General features: G+C 42.7%; 1 protein-coding gene across 1 annotated transcript in view; it reads left to right on the top strand.

The window, feature by feature from the left end:
* EXOC4 (exocyst complex component 4) overlaps positions 1-21,458 on the top strand; it is a 599,303-nt gene that overhangs the window by 109,901 nt on the left and 467,944 nt on the right. The window lies entirely within an intron of this gene.

The following is a 21,458-nucleotide window of genomic DNA, read 5'->3' as shown; positions in this document are numbered from 1 at the left end:
AGGCAGCTTTCCCAGGCCACAGGCAGGGAGCAGGATGGGAAGTGGGACCACCAGGAGTAGAACTGGCGCCTGTATGGGATCCTGGCATGTGCATGAGGATTTGAGCCACTAGGTTACTGCGCTGGACCCCACAGTGCTACTTCTTACTCTGCCTTGAAAGTGGGTACCTGAAAACGATGACTGTTTTGTTCGGGGCTGACTGACAGTGCACATAGAAGGACAAACACTTGACCGATGAGCTACACCAGCTCCCTCTTTCTAGAATTTGGATTTATGACCAAATTGAAGATGGTTCATTGTTTGATCTAATGTGAGGAAATTAGAAACTGAGGAGGCTGCAGTGCTGCTGTCTCCTAGCGTGTGGGAAGCATAACCGGACACTCATTGCAGAGAACGCGGGGAACTCGGATTCGTGGAGAGGAAGTTGTGCTGAGAAAGGACTTGCTCCTGGAGCCCCGACTTCTTTCATTTCCTGTTTGTTTTGCTAGTTCTGACTACAATTTTGCCTCTGGGTTTCAAGATATTCAACTCTAAATTTGTGTCTTAAATTCCCTTCTTTTTTTGTTTAAGCTATTTCAAGTTGTTTTCTGTTATTTCAAGCAAAGAGCTGAAATGAAGACCAGTAAACGTGGTACTTGAACATTTTTTGATCCCCTAATTACTCACTCATTTTCTCCCCTAACGTCTGCATGCTTGGCTCTTACAGGTCAGTTACATGCACTCATTTATTGAACAGTCAGTGAGTTTGTTTTTTCAGGTACAGTTTAGAGATATGAAGATACAGAAATAAGATGCTTGCCTACAGAAAATTTTGAATTTACTCAGGGAGATGGACATTGAACGTGATGTCTGATATTAGAAGGAAGAAATAAATCCAGTGGCAACTTACATGAGGTGATCTTTATTTTGTGCTCAATGCTGTAGTTACGCCCTGCCCCCACTCTGGCACACGCAGAATCTTTGTCCTTGACTGACGTTACATCCTTGCATGCTCTTGGACTACCATCTTGGCTTGTACCGCTAAGCGTGGCAAGATAGGGCAGGCTTTCTGAGCACATAGACTTTTCTTTATTAAAATAAGAGATTTACAATGATGTAGGCAGAACAGGAAGCAAAAGAGCTTGGATCGGAGTTGTTGGTTGGTTTTTAACTTGCTCAAAAAAGTTACTTGATTTCTTGAGACGTCTAAGTCATCCTTACCAATGGGTTCTCTGATCATTTCCACGTTGAAGGTTCTGATTGTATGTTTCCTACAGCTTGTTGCATCAAACATCAGAAGATACTTAAATGCCTTGCATTATATAGCTAAAGAGGTACTAATAGTTTGCATTGCCTGCTAACAGGGGTACCTAATCCAAGAGCCCTGTGTTCTTTCTCACTTGGGTTGCATAATAAGATGAGTACTTACATTAAATCGGGCTCAGGGAAGTCGCAGTCAGGCGGTCTGGACAGTCTGCACAGGGAGGTTATGTAGGTTACGTGTTTTACTGGTTTGTGCAGCTCTTCAAAGTGACCCAGTTCAGAATGACATTCAACTTAAAGCTGATTGAAATGGGCATTGGTGGAAAATCTCTTGGGGATATGGAACAATGAAAAAATATGAGGATTTCATTCCTTTTAATAATAGAAAAAACTCTGCACTTAACAAGGAATTCTAGAAACGTGAAGGTGTTATCCTATGAGAAAATTCTGGGAAGTGCTTATATTTTCAAAAATAGGAGAAAAAGAAGCAGTTAGTTCATTTGGAAAATATCACCAGAGGGTAATCGAACCAATATAGTAAACAAAGGCTGAACTAAGCAGTTGTCTTTGTGAGAATTATTCTTAGATATTACTCCTAGAAACTTCATATATAGGGCAACTAATTCTCAGCTATTCCAGCCTCCCTCTTCTGGTTTTTCCCTCCCCTCACATAGGCCTTAGGCGGCTTTGCTGTAGCGGTCACTATCTTGTTCTGGTTTTCCCTCCCCTCACATAGGCCTTAGGCGGCTTTGCTGTAGCGGTCACTATCTTGTTCTGGTTTTCCCTCCCCTCACATAGGCCTTAGGCGGCTTTGCTGTAGCGGTCACTATCTTGTTCTGGTTTTCCCTCCCCTCACATAGGCCTTAGGCGGCTTTGCTGTAGCAGTCACTATCTTGCTTTCACACCATTTAGCTCATTTGGTAGCTGTTAGATATGTGTCCACATGTGCACAGGTAGACATCTGTCATTATTTTCCTGTAGATTTGGAGCTCCCTGGCAGAGAGAACTCTGGGGTTACCTTAGCTGTGTGTGCCTAGATGAATTGCCATCATGGTGTTTTGATGAAATCGTGCAGGGATGGGGGCCGCCCCAGGTCTTGCCTCATATGGGAAAGTTTCATGTCAAAGATGGAAACCTCCTCCTGTAGCTCCAGTCATTATTTGAACAACCATGTGAAAGAATGATGTTTATTGTTTAGTCATATAATGCTGGACGCACAAGTGGTATTGTAACAGTTGCTAGAAAAATTTATTGGTAATATTATTTTCTTGTATGTTTGATGTGAGCTTTATGAATATGGCCAATCAATATCCATGATAAAATGTGATCAGTTGGGTTCTTATTTCTTGCATTCTCTGAGAGAGAAATTAAACTTGAAAAAAAAATCAATGAAGAGCAGAAACCAATAGGTGGTACATTTCTAGTTGTTAACCCTACTTAGCAAATGACTACCAAAGTTGTCTGGGTGGGAAAAGCTTCCAATAGCTAGGTTGGCCAATATGCTGAAGGTGTTAGAGGCCCTGCCATCACTTTGCACCCAGACAGTGATGGTTGACCAGTGCACTGAGGGTGTAAGAGGCTCTGCACCCAGACAGTGGTGGCAGCAAGTCTGGTGAATGGCATTTCCCTATGGCCAGTGCTCAGTAAGATGAGGGAGGAGCACAATATGATGGGCCCCTTTTGGGGGAAGGCTTGTGGTCTAAGATAGCAGTTAGGGGTCTGAAGGGAGAGATTTTGAGAACAGTGCTTGAACAGCCTGTGGGAACGTACGGGATGAGGGAAATTACTAGAGAGTTGCTTTGTTAACGGCTGGTAGGATTTACAAATTAAAATTCAGGCAGTAGACAGTTTGCATTGCCTTTCCCTAGATGTTTTCTCTAAGTCTAGCGATGTTGCTTCACTGCAGACACAACGCGTAGCCTTGTGAACATGCTAGCGGGAAGGAGAGCTGAGGTGTTGCTGAATTCAGCCTTGGCTAGCTTCATCTCACTGTGAAGTTGGGACATCAAGCTTGGGGCGGGGGGATGTTCTGTAATTGTCACAGACAGCTCTGTGTGTTCTGCCTGCAGATGGCTCTGAATCTGTCAAGGAAAGAGCAAGATAAATATTTTCTTATAAATATAAAAGGGATAAACACTTATTGTTTAGAAACCAAGCTGATAAGCATATTACATTGTCTGAGGCACCAGAAATAAGCAAATTAATTACATGCAAATAACTGTTGCTCACAAAGTGTGGGATAATAATAGTATCTGTTTAGATGTTTATGGCAAGTTTATTTACATGGCTCAATTTTCTGCTAATTTTCCTGTGGAAGATGATAGATATTGGTTCCTATTGCTTTTCTTTCACACATACTTTATTATAATTATTAAAACTGTTACTCTGTTTTCCTTGCCGAAGACAGACAGTATTTGCGAATACATGGTGAAGAAAGAGCTGTTAACTGGATGTGAGATCTTCTGCCTTACTCAAATTGTTACCATCCCCAGCGTCATCATACAACACAGAGGTTTTTATTCCTGATTATTAGTGCTCAGTAGTTCCGTTTAAACTGACTTGTCATTGGGCTTTTTCATGAACATCTTTTGAAGTTAGCTGCTAGGTGATCTTTAGATGCCTTCAGAAGGCAGAGCAGATCCTGACAGTGATCCGTGGTTGGAGTCTCTGCCTTTCCCACTAGCAGTAAACCATGAGGTTCATGTTGCAAAGCTGGTTCTAGACTCTGCCTGGTGCCCCATACCAGCACTCTGCTTGTTGATTTACGTTGGATAGTTAAGTTTTAGTTTTAGTTTTCCTTTTAAACGTAGTCCGGTGTGGACCATTGATTGAATTGCATGTCAGATGTCTTGCTTGGCTGAGGAACATTTTAACTGGGACGAGGAGTAACTGTTTTTATGTTTAGCTTTTGGGGCCAGGCTCATCTACTCTCAGCTTCCCCCCACGTGGTGATCACTTTCCCACCAGGTTGCTATGTTATTTGTTCTGTAGATTCTAAGTTTCAGGCATTTAGCTAACCTCTGCATGTTCTTATTTTCAACACTGAAGTTTTAATGTATTATTACAGAAACCATTATTTTCTGGAATGATTAATCACCTCTTTTTCCCAAAACAGGGAACACCATGGAAATGGACCTTTGCTCTGATACCTGGTAGAGCCATCATTTGTACTTTCAATTAGAAAAATAAGTTGAGGACAATTGTCTGGCATCAGATGCTCAGCCCCCTTCATTTTGCCATCTAGTGCTTGCCTGAACACTGGGACACAGAAAGATGTGGGAGAATGGCACAGGGGAGTTGGACCAATGAGCTCTGTAAATTAGGGTGTTTTGTGCGAGCCTCTTTGCTCATCTTTTCCACTAATTGCCGTGGCATTTGTCTATTTATTTATTAAAATTGGTTTGCTGATGTGGATGGAGGATGCAAGATGCCCCGACTGCCGTCAGCTGTCCACCTGTCCGTGTTCCCTGCCTCTGGACTGAAATTCCCAGCTGAGGAAATCATACCCCATATTAATAGTCCTGATTCGAAGACTGGGTAGAGCCAATCGGCAGATTTTGTGGAGGGAACCGTTTTCTTATAGAAAAGGCTGGGAGACATAACTACCTTTGTTTGCAAGTTATTTGCTTTCGGTCTGTTTCGCTTTCAGAAGTTTGAGAAACAGGGTGTTTAACTTGTCAGCTTCTGACCGATAGGCTCCTGGTGAGAGTACTGCAGCACTGAAGCTCAAGGTGCCGCGCTCAGAATTGCTGCATCACCCTTGACAGTGGTTTGTATGTCTACAGACTATTAAACCTCGGCATCAAGAATGTCCGGATTTAAAAACTTCCAGTTTTATTCACTTGGGTTAATGTGAGGTGCAGCCATCCTTTCTGTTGTCTTGTAAGACAGAATATTAGTTCTTAAGCCACCGTTAAGTTTTTGGATAAGGCCAACAAAGCCCCACCCCACAGAGTTCTTGTTCTTTCCCCCTTGGGCTTGTCACTTAGGGAATTCCTAACATTTCCTTTGCCTTTGACATTGTTCTCTGCTGACATCTAAATGTTGTTTGTTAGGAAGGAGGAGCAAACATATTCCACTGCTTGGCGGTGTCCCTTAGCATTGTCAAGGAAAAGCAGTCTTAGAGCCAATGTTGCTCTCTGTGCTAGTGTTGTATTTTTATGAGGACCCTTGTCCAATTTTTCCTAAAATCCCTCCTGTTTAAATGTGTAGCTTAGGCTGGTTATACACAGTCACAGTGTTTAGAAGCCTGCCATTGCAGAACTAGGACGTGAGGAAACTGACTCAGTAGTTGTGGCTTGAGGAATTGTTTAACATAATTGTGAAGTTTCCTCAGTTACGTTTCTTTCGGTTTTGGTTTCTTGTTACACCACTTGTTTATTCCACAAATTTTACTGGATCTGTTGAATATATTTAGTTTCAACCAGATTGCTTAGAACTTGAAGTTAACTTTGCTCAAGTTTTCTGCAATGACTGTCATCACTCTTCATTTTTGTTTATTTTTATTGGATCATAAGTTACCTTATTAATGTTATGCAAATGTATACGTCCAACAATCATAGCTTGTAATATGTCAAAATTTCAGTATCGGGGTATTGTAGAAAGAACCATTTCTTAGAAAGACTGAAGGGACACAGGAAGTAGTAACCAAGAGTGGCCTGACATGATGACTGGGGTGATGAAGAAGAAGGGGACAAGGTAGGCAGGATGCTGATTTAATAAGTGCCTGGATATTAAATCACTGAGGTCTTACAGCAGAGTATTTGTCTAGAGAAAGAGGTGATAGACATGGGTTTTCATTTTTGGTTTGAAAATACTGAGGCAAGTATAAAAAACCACTTTGATTTCATGATGTGAATATTTGAATAGTTTAAATTTTAATATTAACTATTATTTTAAATTAACAAGTCATCTGCTTTTCATTTAAATATACCGTTTTCTAACTTTTGCCAAGCTTACGATTGATTTTGATTATATATAAGGACCAATTTTATTGTTAGTTCATGTGCAATAAAACTCACAGTGCATGCAAAGCAGTAAGTCTGACCATGTGTACCAGGTTCTGCAGTAGGAGTATCTGATTTCACAAAGTACTCATTTCATGCCATCTTACATCCCAAGAGGACATTGGCCATTAGGGATCATTCTTCATTACCAGTTGCCACAATGCCTCCTTTCTTCTAACGTCGGACAACCCCAAACCTACTTTGTCTCCACGGGTTTGTCTGCTCTGAACATTCAGATAAACGGACCGATACAGAGTGTGGTGTTGTGACTACTTTCAGCAAGCGTGAAGGTTGGGGTTCATCCGCATTATCATGGCTATTGTACCCATTTTTCATTGCTTGGTAGTATTCCTTTCATTCCAGGAAACAGCATAGGAAGACACTACTTGAAGGTACTGAGGTTTCTTCGCTTCTCTATATTGTTCCCTCTGATGTATGCCTAGTTTTTAAACTAGCCATTTTAAAAGATTGTTGAGTTCTGGTTATATTTGTCAGAAATCTGTGGGACATCCCCTAAGGATAATAAGTGTGTTAAGATCATACTGGTGTTTCCGGTGTATTCTGTGTCTGTGCTGTTGGGATTTGAGAGTGGCAGACTGTGAAAGTACTCCTTTTCATTAATGTAAGATGTGAAGACACACCTTTTTAGGAGGTTGCGTTGGGATAGTAGGGGAAAGACCCACTTCATTACAAGACTTACGTTGAAATTCCCTCTGTGACTGAGAATCTTGTTTAAATCACACAACTTCCCCCAAGGTTTGCTTGCTTATAAAATACAGGTGCTAGCATGTGCATGGACACTCACCTTGTCGTCCAGTTGCCGCTGAATCAGAACATAGGCCTGGTTTAGTCGTCTTAGTGAAGTTTTGTTTATTATGTAAGTGTATGTTCCATCTTCCCCTAGTCGAGTATTTGCATCTCGTGTCTTGTTTGCAGGAGTTTCTGTTTGTGTGGTGGACCAGTTAACTCTTAAGTACGTGCAGATAGCAATAGCCTTTTTTTCTTTTCTTAAAAATGATTTATTTGTTTTTATTGGAAAGGCAGATATAGAGACAAGAAAATACAGTGAGAAAGATCTTCCGTCTGCTGGTTCGCTATCCAAGTGGCCACAATGGCCTTAGCTGAGCTGATCAATGCCTGCTGCCAGGAGCTTCTTCCTGGTCTCCCATGTGGGTACAGAGTGCCAAGGCTTTGGACCATCCTCCACTACTTACCCAGCCAATAAGCAGGGAGTTGGATGGGAAGTAGAGCAGCTGGGATATGAACTGTTGCCCATATAGGATCCCCACGCATGCAAGGTAAGGATTTATGTTTTATCATGCTGAGCCCAGAAATAGACTTTCAGTTGTTTTTTTTTTAAATGTTGTTTGCTGTGATTGTTGCGGGGTTTGAGTGAGATCACACCAGAGAAATCTAGTATGTATCGAGGAGTCTTCATTAACCAAGCTTGGCGATAACAGGACCCACTAGAAATTAGCAAATGACAAGTCCATATGGCAATCCAGTTTGTATCAAAACCCCGAGAGGAACAAATGGTCATTGCCCTGAAGTTCATCTGTTAAAGATCTATATCCAAGCTCTCCCAGCAACAGAAGTTATCCTAAGAGACATGCAGCAAACAGCTTGGACACATAAAGCTCAGGCATTGACCTTTCCCTGGCTTCTCTGCCCACATTCCATTACTGCTAGGCCTCACCTCTCCTGAAACTCTCCAAAGTACACAAATTAGAAATGCAAAGATCTTAGCATTAACATCTTCCCTGACTTGCCTAAACAGTGAACAGTGGATGGGAAATGCAGACATACAGGGGCCATGCTCAGGGGCCAGCTGTCCCTGTATGTCTGTCCACGGGAGGCCAGAAAGCAGGCAGGTACTGGGGAGGCCAAGAGCCGAAGTGCTAGAGTGATGGAAGCAAGCGACCAGGAGAGTGAGCCCCTCCCTGTCGTGTGCCTTTCTGGGGTCCTTGTGAGGGGGTGGTTGTGCCACAATGAAAACCTGCCCCCTCTCAGGTGTCAGGTGATGATAGGTGAGCATCACAGGTTGGCAGAGGGACCACATGGGTGGCGGGAGGGAGTGGCTTCCAAGCTAGTGACGCTGAACTAGCTGCCTGCCCCACAATATGACGATTTGCTGATGACTGCTATAAATCTGTGTGAATGTTTCCAGTTTCTGTTCGGTCACTGCTGTTTGCTTGTTAGGTAAGTTGGAAAGCTTGCATGTTCTTTACTACCTTGGTCATTTCTGCTGCCTAGTGCTCTTTGCCGTGCTAAGCTAATACTGCATAAAATATTGTTGATGCTGGCGTAAGGTTGGCCATTTAGGAAACACAGTACTCAAAATACCAGGATATACTGAGCATTACTTTGTAGCTGATATTGAGCCCTTTTCAGCAGAATTCTGAGGCAGAAATAAAATTTCGAGTCACTTCCATTTCTCAGAAACAGAAGATAATCCCAACTCTCTTCTTTCCTCCTTCTCTCTCTCTCTCTCTCACTCTCACTCTCACTCTCACTCTGTATTTGTGTGTTTAATGAATGTTTTCTCATGGTTGTATAAATGGCAAGAAAGCCGTTCATTGGTTCGCTTCCCAGATGGATGCAGTAGCCAAGATTTTGCTAGGCTAACGCCAGGTCCAGATCTTGTGCCAGGTCTCTCACGGGGGTTCTAGGGGCCCAAGCACTTTACACCATCTTTAGTTGCTTTCCCAGGTGCACTAGCAGGGAGTTGGAGTGGACATGGAGCAGCTAGGACATGAACCAGTGTCCACATGGGATGCAGGCATTGCTGGGTTCCCTTTAGCGTCTAAGCCACACTACAGGCCCAGATCGTCTCCTTAATTATGGGAAGAGCCTATTAAAATCCTATTGTGTCTCTAGAAGCCAGTGTATAAAGTGATCTGGAGGAAAGCAAACACCTCTTTAAAATAATGATTGTCCAGCACGGCGGTGTGGCCTAGCAGCTAAAATCCTTGCCTTGAACGCGCCGGGATCCCATATGGTTGCAGGTTCTAATTCTGGCGGCCCTGCTTCCCATCCAGCTCCCTGCTTGTGGCCTGGGGAGGCAGTGGAGGATGGCCCAAAGCTCTGGGACCCTGCACCTGCGTGGGAGACCCGGAGGAGGTCCCCGGCTTCGGCTCGGCACAGCACCGGCCGTTGTGGTCACTTGGGGAGTAAACCATCGGACGGAAGATCTTCCTCCCTGTCTCTCCTCCTGTCTGTATATCTAACTTTGTAATAAAAATAAATGAATCTTTACCCAAAAAAAAAAAAGATTTTCTTGGCTGATTCTGTCACTGTGCCTCCAACATCGTTAGATACCAATCCTACTGTGTGTGTTCATTTGCAAATAGAACTCTTTAGAGAGGGGAAGCTGTGTGCTGGAGACTTCTAAAGCAAAGGACGCAGAAACCTTCCCATTCTTTACATGATTAACCTCAGCAGCACCTTGATTTATTTTCTCTCTACCTAGAAATAATGAAGAAGACGAAAATAAGATTGTTTATTTCAAAGGGTTGTGGAACCCCTCCTTCAAAAGAGAATACTGAAAAGAGAAAAAAGGATATCTTGTAGAAGCAGCTCAGAAGGTTTTCAGAATTTCTCCTTCTTGCCCATTATAAACATAATCTTTCCCTTTGCTCTGAGCTCCCCCCTCTGGCATTCATGGTATATTTCTCTTTCCATTATTGTAAACTGCAAAGCTCTGCCAACCCTAGAGATGGCAGGGTGACAGAAGGGGCTGCTTTAATTCTCGAAGTTTGGGAGGAGTATTGATGGAGGAGTGTGAAGAGTTGTCCATAACATTGATTACCTTTGTTTCCATGTAGAAACAGCCACAAATCTGGGTCACCATTGATGTGGCTTCAAAGATAACGTGGAGCTTGTTTAACCTTTATTTGAGGTTTGTGTGCTGGGACTGAAGTGAAGTGCCTTTTTTTAAAGACCACAGGATTTGCTGTCCTAAGAGACAAATCCATATGTGGCTTTTTGTTTTTGTAATTAAAGCTTTATCCTTACTCCTTAAGTGGCTGTGTCTGTTCTGATGGAGACTGATTGCTGTATTGTAAATAAACCCCTCACTTTTGCATCATAACTTTCTTTAAGAAGAAGATCCTAATGCCTTAACTATTTAGCACTGTCTAGGATCTGATTTTTCAATGTAGCTTAATTTTTCCAGAAGCAAGATCTCATCCCTTTCAATATCAACACGCTGTATTTGAAGCTTTTCAATGGAAATTTTAATAAAACACATTTCTCAAATTAGGTTCTTTTGTCATGACACACTGAGCACACTCAGCAGTCAGGTTTGCTTGACGACTGAAGAGCCCGTTGACTGATGGTCACGGTGATTGCCAAGTGTGTTATGGAGTGTCTGGGCGCCTTATTGATTGTGGAGGCGTGTGCTGTGCTGCCCCACCCTGCAGCAGCCATCTTACTTGTCTACTTTTCATGCCATCTGTCTTTATTTTTTATTATTCCTTGCTTTTTTACTGTAGGTTATTGTATCGAGCTGTTTAGTGTGTGTGTCTCAGACGAGCTTTTCTTGCTGTGTGAGTTGCCCAAGCACTGCAGTATCAACTCCAAAGGCACAGGAACAAGGTGCTTAGGATTGTGTCTAGAATAAGTAACCAGGGAAGGACTGTCTGGCATCTTGATTGAGGATTTGGGAACATAGTAAATTTTGGCCAAGGATTTATCCCTGTTTATTTCCTGTTTTCAAGGTTCCTGCTATTCTTAGTGGTTCTGGCTGCCAGATAAATTACATATCATTCTGCTAACAATGGTTGTCAAATGATAGCTGAAATATCCTGTTACAGAATTCTCTCCTACTCATATCCATCTGTGTGTATACCACTTTAAGTCTTAGGCGTTTCATGGGCATCCATTTCTGGGAAGAATGTTCCATTTTCTAGCAATTACTTAATTTCCAGGTGTATCTTTGTTATAAAGTTTCTGCCATCATTTGTTATTCTACCTGCTTTGTGAATAAAGAGGGTGTTGAAAAGTGGGTGAGTACACTTCTTCTGTTGGAGCAACTGGTTTTCTTCCTTTCTTTCGAGCCAAACATCTGGTTTGTGTAATTGTTTTTCTTTGTGAGCTTTCATTCCTTAGCTTAGCATACGTGAGCTGAGTGTAGTGGAAGTGTGTTTGGCTTACTCAGTTGCTGTTTTGTTTGTGGGTTAGAATGTGTTCTGATCAGTTCTTTCAAGAGTTTGGTACTTTCACCTCAGCTCAGTTGTTTTGGGGCGATTCTTTTTTCTTGCCATCTACACCAACTGACTGAATAGGAAGTGAGCCAAATTGTGAGTGGGTTGTTTTCCTTGCACACTCTTCATTCTGCTTTGGTTATTGTATCTATTGTTTGTGTATCCACCATGCCCTCTGCTCTCACATGTTGAATTTGACTCTGTCTTATTTGGGCCACAGCCATTATTAGTCATATAAATGATATCATCTCCCTTAAATTGTTTTTGCATTTAATTTTTCTTTTAGCATTAGAACTAATAAAAGTATGAAACTCTGAATATTCAGGACCATCCTTTTCTTTCTTTTTTGAAAGAAGTCAATAAAGGAAATGGATAGAACAAGTCAAAGCTTCTTGGAGCCCCTAGACCAGCGAGCTCAGACCTGGGGACCTGTCAGAGAATCAGGACTGCTCCGTGTGTGTCATGTTCCATTCCAACTTGTGAAGTAGTGGCTTTCCATGTGCAGTAACCAGCTTAATCACTGTATTAATTAATGTGCACTAACTAGAATTATTATGTTGTACACTGTGCACAAAAGATGTCAAAATGAAGTCTTCCTTTTGAATTTGGCTTTCACGAAATACATATATATGTATAGCATTTGGCTGTTTTGCTTATGTTTATAATTACTTGAGATCCTGGTAAGTTTTATTCTTCTCAGTGTAAGTGCTGGAAACATACCTCTGTGTAAGTTTGCCTTTCTGTCCTGATTATAAATTGAGTTACTAAACACTGTGTTTCAGTGTTTGTGGTGGGGTTGTGTTGGATTGTTTGCCAGTCTAAGGATGTCTAATGTTTCCTTGGTAAAGGTGCTTCTTAGAGTGTCTATTTATTTTAGACTTCTCTCTGCATTTTTGCATTGACCAGTCACATTACAGGATTTCCTATTAAACTACCAAAAATTTTGCCTAAATTTATCCTATATTAAGTAAATAACTGTTTTTAAAATTTTGATTGTGATTTATAACTTAATTGTCTGCTATTGTGTCTTTCATTGAATTCCTTTGTGGAGTGGGGAGATTTGGTGGCCTTCCCTTTGTAGCTCCTTGTCCTATGGGTGGTCAAGCGCGTGGAGATGACTCACCCTGGACTTTGGGGAATGGAGGACAGCACGGGACCTTGGGGCGCTCAAGTCTGAATGGGAAAAGTGAACCGTGGTTAATCTGTCTGCACCCACTTTAGATTGATGGGCTGCTTCATCAGCTAGTTGGTTGGTTGGCTTTTGGATAGTGGCTTTTTTTTGTCCACTTCAGACCTTCTGTGTTCTATTGTTCCTGTGTTATTTGCATAATGAATTGAAGTGACTGTCACTGCGTTTGGGTTCCCTTGGGAGGCTCAGCACTCCCGTGTCCAGGCCTACTGGCGGAGTTCAGTCTGTCACGTGTTGCCCATCTGCTTTCTGTCAGTTGTTATTTTTGTGAAGTCTTCATTTTCTCTATTCTGTCTCTATATTTATGTTGTCTCCATTTTCCTTGTGAAAGAAAAATTTAGAATTAGTTCAGTTTGAGCCAGTTTAATCTTCATTAATTCCATCCCCAGCTCCATTTTTAGCAGCGTTTTTCCTTTCCTGGTCTTTCATCCCAACTCGTCTCCGTCCCCCACCCCCTTTATATTTCCAAAAGCTCCTCTTCTCTGCTTGATTTGAGTAGCTGGGATTAATTTGCTACCCTAACTCCTTTTGTAAGTTTTAGATCCCTGCACCAAGATAGTTTTTTCACTTTTCTCCACATTTAGTTAAGATCTGTCTTCACAGATATTTGAAGAGTCATTTGTGAAACTACATTAGGTGTTTCTTACTCATTATCATTTTCCCCAAGAGAAATTTTAATCCTGTGTGTTAATTATTTAATTATCCTAACAGTATCTCGTAGGGTACTACCGGCCTCTTGTACGCTGAAGGAATTATCCTTCTCAGAGCTCTTCAGAGTCCCTGATTCTTTAATGTTTGTGATTCTTTAATGTTTATTTAAGTATTTTTCACATTAGTTTGAAACTGACTTTCTCCTGTTTTCCCTCTTTTCATTAGGTTTTATCTTTTTCCTTATGCCCTTGTTATTTATATTTAAGTCTGTTACACACACACACACACACACATACACACTTACTTGCTGGTTTATTCCTTATGTGGTTGCTGTGTCTGTCAGGGCTATGTCTAGGCTGGAATCCCAAAAGACTATGGGTCTTCCATGTCGGTGGTACAGTTTCTTGCCTTAACACAGTTGTATCATAGAAAATATTTTAAAAAGTAAATTCCATAGGCCCAGGGATTTCTGCTTCCATCCTCCCCTTACCCTTTACCCTCAGTGGTTTCCCCTGTGGAATTAGAATAGTGTAGCCCTTCAGCAACAGTCACAAGTGCATCATTCTGCTATTTCAGTGTTTCATGATATTGTAGGTATAGACAGTGGTAGAAAGGCCAGCAACATCCTGTTGTCAAGATGCAGTTAGCAATGTCATTGGGTATCCATGTTATGTATGTGGGAGTAGAGATGCGTCCTGCTGTTATCTTCACTCCTTGATATGCTAGTCGCCATTGTCCATGTGAATAGATGTATTCTGGATGCTCTTGTAGTGTTGCCTGAAGTTTGCAACACAGTCTCCTCACCTAGTATGTACCAGCAGGAAGTTCAGAACAAGAGCCAGAGTTGGAAATTGCACCCAGCCACTCTGACAGTAGGATACAAGTATCTTAATTTTTAAATCTGTGGCATTTATTCTTTCTGTTGCCTGAAGTACATGCTATTGTCTAATGCATTTTAGTTGTAAAACCTGGAAAATCACCTGGAATGCTTGCTAGAAGTCAAGATTTTTGGGTTCCAACCTCAGAAATTATACTTTGGTTGCTCTATGGAAAGCTTAAACAGCTTCATTTTTTATTTAAAGTAAATATATGAGCCATATATGTGAGAGAGAGAACACCCGTGAGTTCGCTCCTGAAACACACAGCGGCCTTTCCTGGCTGAGGCTGTGGCTGGGGACTCAGCCCGTGTTTCCTGTACAGGAGGCAGGAACTCAGTGACTTGACCATTCCTGTGTGGAGTCAGGAGTCAGGCAGATACTGAACTTAGAGCCTTAACTGCTAATGCAGACATTGAAGTCGTACCTTCATTTTCACAAGCATCTCTGGAGCTTTGAAGTGGTGGTCAACTGAGCATACTTAAGTGTGTGCAATGATAGCTAACCATGACCCTAAGTGCAACAGTCAGATTTTTTTTTCTTTTTAAAGATTTATTTATTTTTAAAATTTTATTGGAAAATCAAATATACAGAGAGGAGGAGAGACGGAGAGGAAGATCTTCTGTCCGCTGATTCACTCTCCAAGTGGCCGCAATGGCTGGATCTGCACTGATCTAGAGCCAGGAGCCTCTTCTGGGTCTCCCACGTGGGGGCAGGGCCCGAAGGTTTTGGGCCATCCTCAGCTGTTTTCTCAGGCCACAAGCAGAGAGCTGGATGGGAAGTGGAGCAGCTGGGATTTGAAGCAACACCCTTATGGGATCCTTGTGCATGCAAGGCGAGGATTTTAGCTGCTAGGCTACTGCGCCAGGCCCACATTGATTTTTAAAATTAATTAATTTTAAAATTTATTTTTACTACTTTCCTTCCCCTCCCCCCACACCGAATTCCCCTATGTTATTACTATAGCATAGCTCTTCATAAATAGTCACATGTTCATCATTGTGGGCATGGACAATGGCAGAGAGTCCAGGATCCTACTGTCAGGATACAGCTGATAGTCTCGTTAGTGGTCCATCTTTGATCTGGAGGTAGAGATGCACACTGCACTGCATCCTCACATCTGGACATGTTGGTCTCCATTACAGTCACCACGAATCCCCCTAAATGAAAAGCCACAGCAGAAAATCAACAACAGGAAGAAAAATAGAAATTTACAACACCATGAGGTTCTCAAGAGGTTTTGATAGTTCTGTAGTCCTGAATTGCTGGCGATTCCGCCACTCCAATCACAGTGAAATGTCTCCAGAATCCACTGGCTGCTGTAGTCTGCCTTAGAGTCTCTGTCTGCCCAGGTCTTCCCTCCCAGCTCTTGGCTGGGGTAGTTGATCAGTGTTGGCTTGACTGTTCTGGGGGTGTCAGTGCATGGTATGTGTGGCCTCTACTGAAGGGTCCTTCATCTTCCTGGATGTAATGAAAGGCCAGAACCAGGCATGTTTTAAGGAGCACAGGCTTTATGCTTTTCTCTCGGAGCTGGAAAATGCCCACTCAGGGAGTAATGTGATGATAAATTGAGAGGTTTTCTTCTATGTGCAGACAGCTCAAATTGTCCACAGTGCACCTGCAGCAAGAGCAGGGGGCCACATAAGGAAAGCTTTGGGGAAGAGTGTGGCTCATTAGGCTTTAGGAATAGGAAAGATTCAGGATGAAGGGGAACAAACTGGACCAAGGAGAACAGAAAAAAGTCTTGAAGCATATGCCTGCACTGGGATACCTCTTCCGTTGTTTGGAGCGGCCGTTTACAGAGGACTGGCATTGCACCGGATAAAGTCCTGCTTCCTGTGGCCTCGACAGAGGAGCAGCCAGTCTTCTGTTCCGCCTTGGGTTTCATATCATGGTGGTGAGAAGGCTGCGGTAAACTCATACATACATACATAATCCTGATGAATTATGGAAATGATTGCAGTAGAGGAACAGCTGCTGAGGGAGTGATTTCTTCTGAAAGCGTCTTCTGGAAGCTGGAGTGGTGGGCTGGTTCTCCTTGAAGGAACTACATTGAGCTGAGTCCTCTATGAAGAGGAGACAGCCACATTAAGGCTAGGGGAATGGAGAAAAGATTTAGAGCTTGCATTTTGACAATTCAACTTAGAGTGCTTGGAGTATAAGATGATGTTCTGGGTGCCCAGCGTTTAGACATGAGCTCACAGATTGACATTCTAGTTTAGAGTTACAGCACTGAGTGAGATTTCACACTGACTCTTTTTAATTGTCTGTTTCCTGAGAGTTTAACTGCATATATAGAGCACGTTTTTTGTACAGTATGTAGAACTTTGAGGAAGTGAGTATGATTTTTTTATGTTCATTTTTATGGACCATGTACATACTGATTGATAAGTTCCTGTTACTATGTACTGGATGGCTAAAAGCATTTTTCAGTTTTCAGTGTTGATTCTGCCAAACTGAAATTTTTTTTGAAAGCATTATAGAATCTATTGAAGTGTGCATAGACTGTCATAAGTTTCTGATCTTCAGGTCTGGAGTCCTTGAAATCTCTCCCTCAGTAAGTGTTGCGTTTGGAAAGGACTGCTGAGCTCATGAGATGCTTTCCGGCCAGCGCAGCTGAGGCTAGTACTGCTCTGAGGGGGAACGTGTGCTTTCTTTTAGAGTTGTGAAGATAGGTTTTGAAATATACAGTGACTGCCACACAACAGCATAACTAAAAGCTGTTGGGGCCAGTCTCAGAGCCTAGGGCTTACATTTTTAGGCCAGGTCTTTGCCTTGCCTACTTGTTAACTCTTCCTGAGGAGTTTTGAAAAGCAGAACAAGGGATGAGTCTTAGGGCACAATGCATTAAAGCACTCCCGGGTCACCTGTATCCCATTATCAGAGTCCTTGGGCTGGAGTCCTGCTTCTGCTTCCAGTCCACTCTCCAGATGTGCTGGGGAGGCAGCAGATGATGGCCCAGCTCATGAATTGGGTCCCTGCCACCTGCTATCTGCTTGGACAACTGGATGGAGCTCTGGCTTTAGGCTAACTCGGCCCTGTCGCAGTCATTGGGGGAGTAAACCAGTGGATGGAAGAAAGTTCCTTCTTCCCCTCCACCTCTCCCTGCTCTTCCCTCTCCAAACAAAAGCCACCACAGGAACCCCCATGCTCAGTCCCTGCCACAGGCGTTCAGCTAGTGACACTGAGGATGAGCAAGCGAAACGCCCTCCAGACGATCCTGACTTGCTGCGGTAACTGTCTTTGCCTTGCAGAGCATATTGCCTTAAGAGTATGGTTCATATCAGATCTCAGAATATTTCCAAGCCAGCCAGCGCACTCCCAAATGACCTTCTCCTGGGCAAAGTTTCTCAGCTGTGACCATCCTCCTCTCTCACTTGACTCTCTAGCGGCAGCAGCACTTTTCGTGCTTGACTTTTTGGCCCCTGAGGAAGCTGGGCCAGCCCTTCCCTCCCACAGACCATTGTGGTTAGAGCCCAAATCCATCAGTACAATTGTTTCCTTACTTAAGACAGGGCTGTGCCATGTTTTTAGGGTTGAGAAGCTCTTGTACTTTTTGCTCCAGCTTGCACAATGAAATTACCTCTGGTGTTGAATGGTGTTTTAGGTGGGGTCATTTAGTGGAGGTGACTTCTCTGGCTTGCTCAGTCTCAGCGAGTTCCACCTTGACTGGATCACTCAGACTTCTTCCAAGCTTGGTCCCCAAACCACCACCAGTCTGCTCAGCATTTGCAGTCCTTGCTGAAGTATGCACAGCAATTCACGTTGAGCCTTTAGATTCCCTCAGTGATTGGGCACTGTGCTTTTATGTGAGTTGAATAACACATATAATGTTGGAGTTGGATTTTGTTCATCTTTGTCTTTTTAAGAATTTTTCTTTTTAAATCTTTTACCAAAGTTATCAAAATTGGCCCATCCTTACCTGGGAGGATTACTGATCCTTCTTGTGTGTGAATATTATCCAGCCTCTATTTTGAGAGTTCAGAGAAACACTGTGGCAAGTGGGAAATTTCAGATTCTGGCAGTGGGAGTCAGTGGATCTTAGCCTCAGTCTATCACATCAGGATCTCCCCTCTCCCTCTCTCCATCCATTCTTCCTTCCTCTCTTCCTCCTTCCCTCCTTTCCTAACTCCCTTCCTTCCCCTCCCACTTTCTCCTCTTTTCTTCTTCTTCTTCTTTCTCTCCTTCTCTTCTGCCCTAAAATTTTATTTACTTGAAAAAGGAGGGAAGGAGGAAGAGAAAGGAGAGCAAGGGAAAAGGGGTTGGGTATCAATCTTCCATTAGCTGGTTCATTTTTCAAATGCCTGCACCTGGACTGGACTGGGCTAGACCAGGCTGAAGCCAGGAATGGGGAATTCTATCCAGGTTTCCTTGCTTGGGTGGCAGAAACCCAAATAATTGAGTTGTCACATGCTGTGTCTTCAAGTGCACGTGAGCAAAAAGCTGGAGCTGGGGCCGTGGCTGCAACTCAAAGCCAGGCGCTCCGACAGGGCTTGGGTAGACATCTCCAGCAGCAGCCAGAGTGCCGTGCCACATGCCTGGTCTTAGAATAGCAATTCCTACACAAAATTTTAGGACAGGTGCCACTTGCTTTTCCGAGAGTGCAGGAGGTCTTCAGCCTAATCCTGGTTGTCTCTGGGCCATGAGCTGGCCTCCACTGGAGGGCTTCCCCCAGGAGGACTCTGAGGCTGATTGTCCCTGGGCTGTGAGATGGCCCACTGGAGGGCTTCCCCCAGGAGGACTCTGAGGCTGGTTGTCCCTGGGCTGTGAGATGGCCCACTGGCGGGCTTCCTGCAGGAGGTCTTCAGCGCAAGGCTGGTTGTCCCTGAGTAGGAGGTGGGGGGTGACTTCCCAGGCCCCTGTCTCCTGGAGGGCTTCCTTCAGTAGGTCTTCAGTGTGGGGCTGGTTGTCCCTGGGTAGGGGAGAGGGGATGACCTCCCAGGCCCCCGTCAATGGAGGGCTGTAAAAGATCAATGATTTTGTGTTGAGAAGACAGTTCTGTGATAGAATGATGATGGGGAGACTTTAGCATAAGCTTTCTACAATTAAAACAAAATTGTGGTTTAAAAATAATAACATCGAACTTGCATCTTACCATTGTCAAGTGTACTGTTCAGTAGTGTTATCTAAATTCACATTTCCTGTTACTGCTTTTGCCTTTTGAAGCTTTTTGTCCTATTTACTGAGAAGAATTGATAATTAGCCTGATCTGCTCTGACGAGTTGAACCAGCCAGCCTTTCTCCTGAAAGAATTGTAGGCGAAGCGACTACAGGCCAAAGAGGGCAGAAGGAAGCTGGAGGGGGGATGCACCGAAAGCTTTAGGTTCGTCATGGAGGTGTTTCATTCCTGGATTCTGAGACAGTAAGAACTGCCAAGATTACGAGTGAAAGGAAAACTACCTTCAGAATCCCATTGTTTAGCTGTAAAGATAACCAGACAAAAAGTCACAGGTGAGTCAGAGAAGCTGGTAACAGAGCAGACCTGAGCCCCATTCGGTGTCCGGGAAGGTCCTGCCCTCGTCCATTAACCTTTGCTGTGTCCTGCTCAACCCAGCCTTCCGTGTGCTGCCCATCACAGGGTCGCAAATGCTCATTGATTCTAGGCAACAGTATTTTATCCTATGAAATTATCTTCAGGATGTTTGAAGTCTTCGCCATTACAGATTGTTGACAGTAACTGACAGTAGAACAAATGTACCCTGTGGAAACATGTTCTCAGTCATAATGACAGAATACCCAGCAGAGTGTTACATGTGTGAACCACTAACCTTTGTGTGTATTCTCAACAAATGAGCAGTCTGTAAACATCAGAAGTATATGTTTGTTTAAAGTTCTGCCATGTCAGTTACGTCCCTTTTGTGTCTTTTCCCCGTGTGGAAATGCCTTGCAATAGTGTCATCAGTCCCTCACCCATCTCCTTTGCGTTGTGTGAGGCTTGCTGTGTCTGCCCTCTGTCGGTCTGTAAGTTTATCATGACGTATATACATGGGAAGGAGTGCTACCTTTACTGAGAGCAGAAAAACCATAAATATGAGCTAGACTTTGAAAGAGTAAACATAAATCACTAAGAAAAATCTGTCGTCTCTGGGAATATAAAAGTCACTGATTATAAATAATGCAGCAAGGTTATAGGAATCATTTTATAGGAAAGGAGAAAATATATTTTGCTGTCTTACAGTAAGGCTCCATGGTTTTCACAGCATTGGTTGAGCAGATCCATTGTGGAATATTGTATGGTGGAAAGTTCCACTGTGAAAATCCTGGGAGATCGCAGACGGTGTGGAACACTGATGCTTAGTAGCTGTTCGACTGCGCTTGCTTTGTCTTGCAATCAGAATATTTTAAAAAATGTGCACAATCTGTTATATTTTATCTTGGACAATACACGTGTAGATTTTCAACCCCATTTGAGTACCTTGACTTAATTAAAAAGTCATTTCTCTGAGATTAGGGTGTATAACTTTTGTTTTTTTTGAAATTTAGAAAGCATCTGGAGAGTGGGATTTAATTTTCTGTTACCTAGTAGTAATATTTTTAAGAAAAATAAGCATAGATTATTAACCTTTTAATCATGTATCAAAGTGACTATTTTATACTAATTATATGTTGTAGTTAGTCTTGTTTCAGTAATCAGTTATTTTGTTAAAAAATAACTTGATATATACAGTTATATGGTTATATGTGATTTATTCAGTACACAACGTTAGTTTGAAAGCAGGGTGACTTTCCTTCTGTATGAAAACTACTTCATTCATGCCATTGGAATTGAGAACTTCTGTAGATGCCACAGTAGATGAAGAAAGGCACAGGGCACAGTGCTTGTCCTTGGATTGCTTCCAAGCTGAGGTCAGACTACTACTGTTCTTAACAGGACTGGCATTTCCAGACAATGTATGAGCAGCTTCTATCCTGTTACTCAGGTTGCTTTGGAATGTCATTCTTTAATCCTGAGATGGTTTGCTATTACATTTTTACCTGTATTCACATGTAACTGCTCCAAAAACATTCCATATACTCAGTGTTTTATGGGTTAGGAAATGTTTTTCTGAAAGTATTTCTAAGCGGAAATGTATTCTATGGTAAAATAATCCCATTGTATTATATTTTCAATGATTCTCTAACGCTACCTTAATTTTTCTAGAGGAATCGCCTTAGTTCATTTTTGGATTGAAGGTTGTGAAATAAAAATCCTGTCACTCCTCTGTGACAAAACTTATGAATGCCAAAAATTTAGATCCGTTTGAGGGACTTTATGTTAAAAACAAAAATTACAATTGACATAGGAGAAAAT

This window comes from Ochotona princeps, chromosome 25 (genome assembly GCF_030435755.1).
Source record: "Ochotona princeps isolate mOchPri1 chromosome 25, mOchPri1.hap1, whole genome shotgun sequence".
In the NCBI taxonomy this organism is placed as follows: domain Eukaryota; kingdom Metazoa; phylum Chordata; class Mammalia; order Lagomorpha; family Ochotonidae; genus Ochotona; species Ochotona princeps.
The sequence above is the reverse complement of the archived record's forward strand: the minus strand, read 5'-3'. Positions and strand labels throughout refer to the sequence as shown.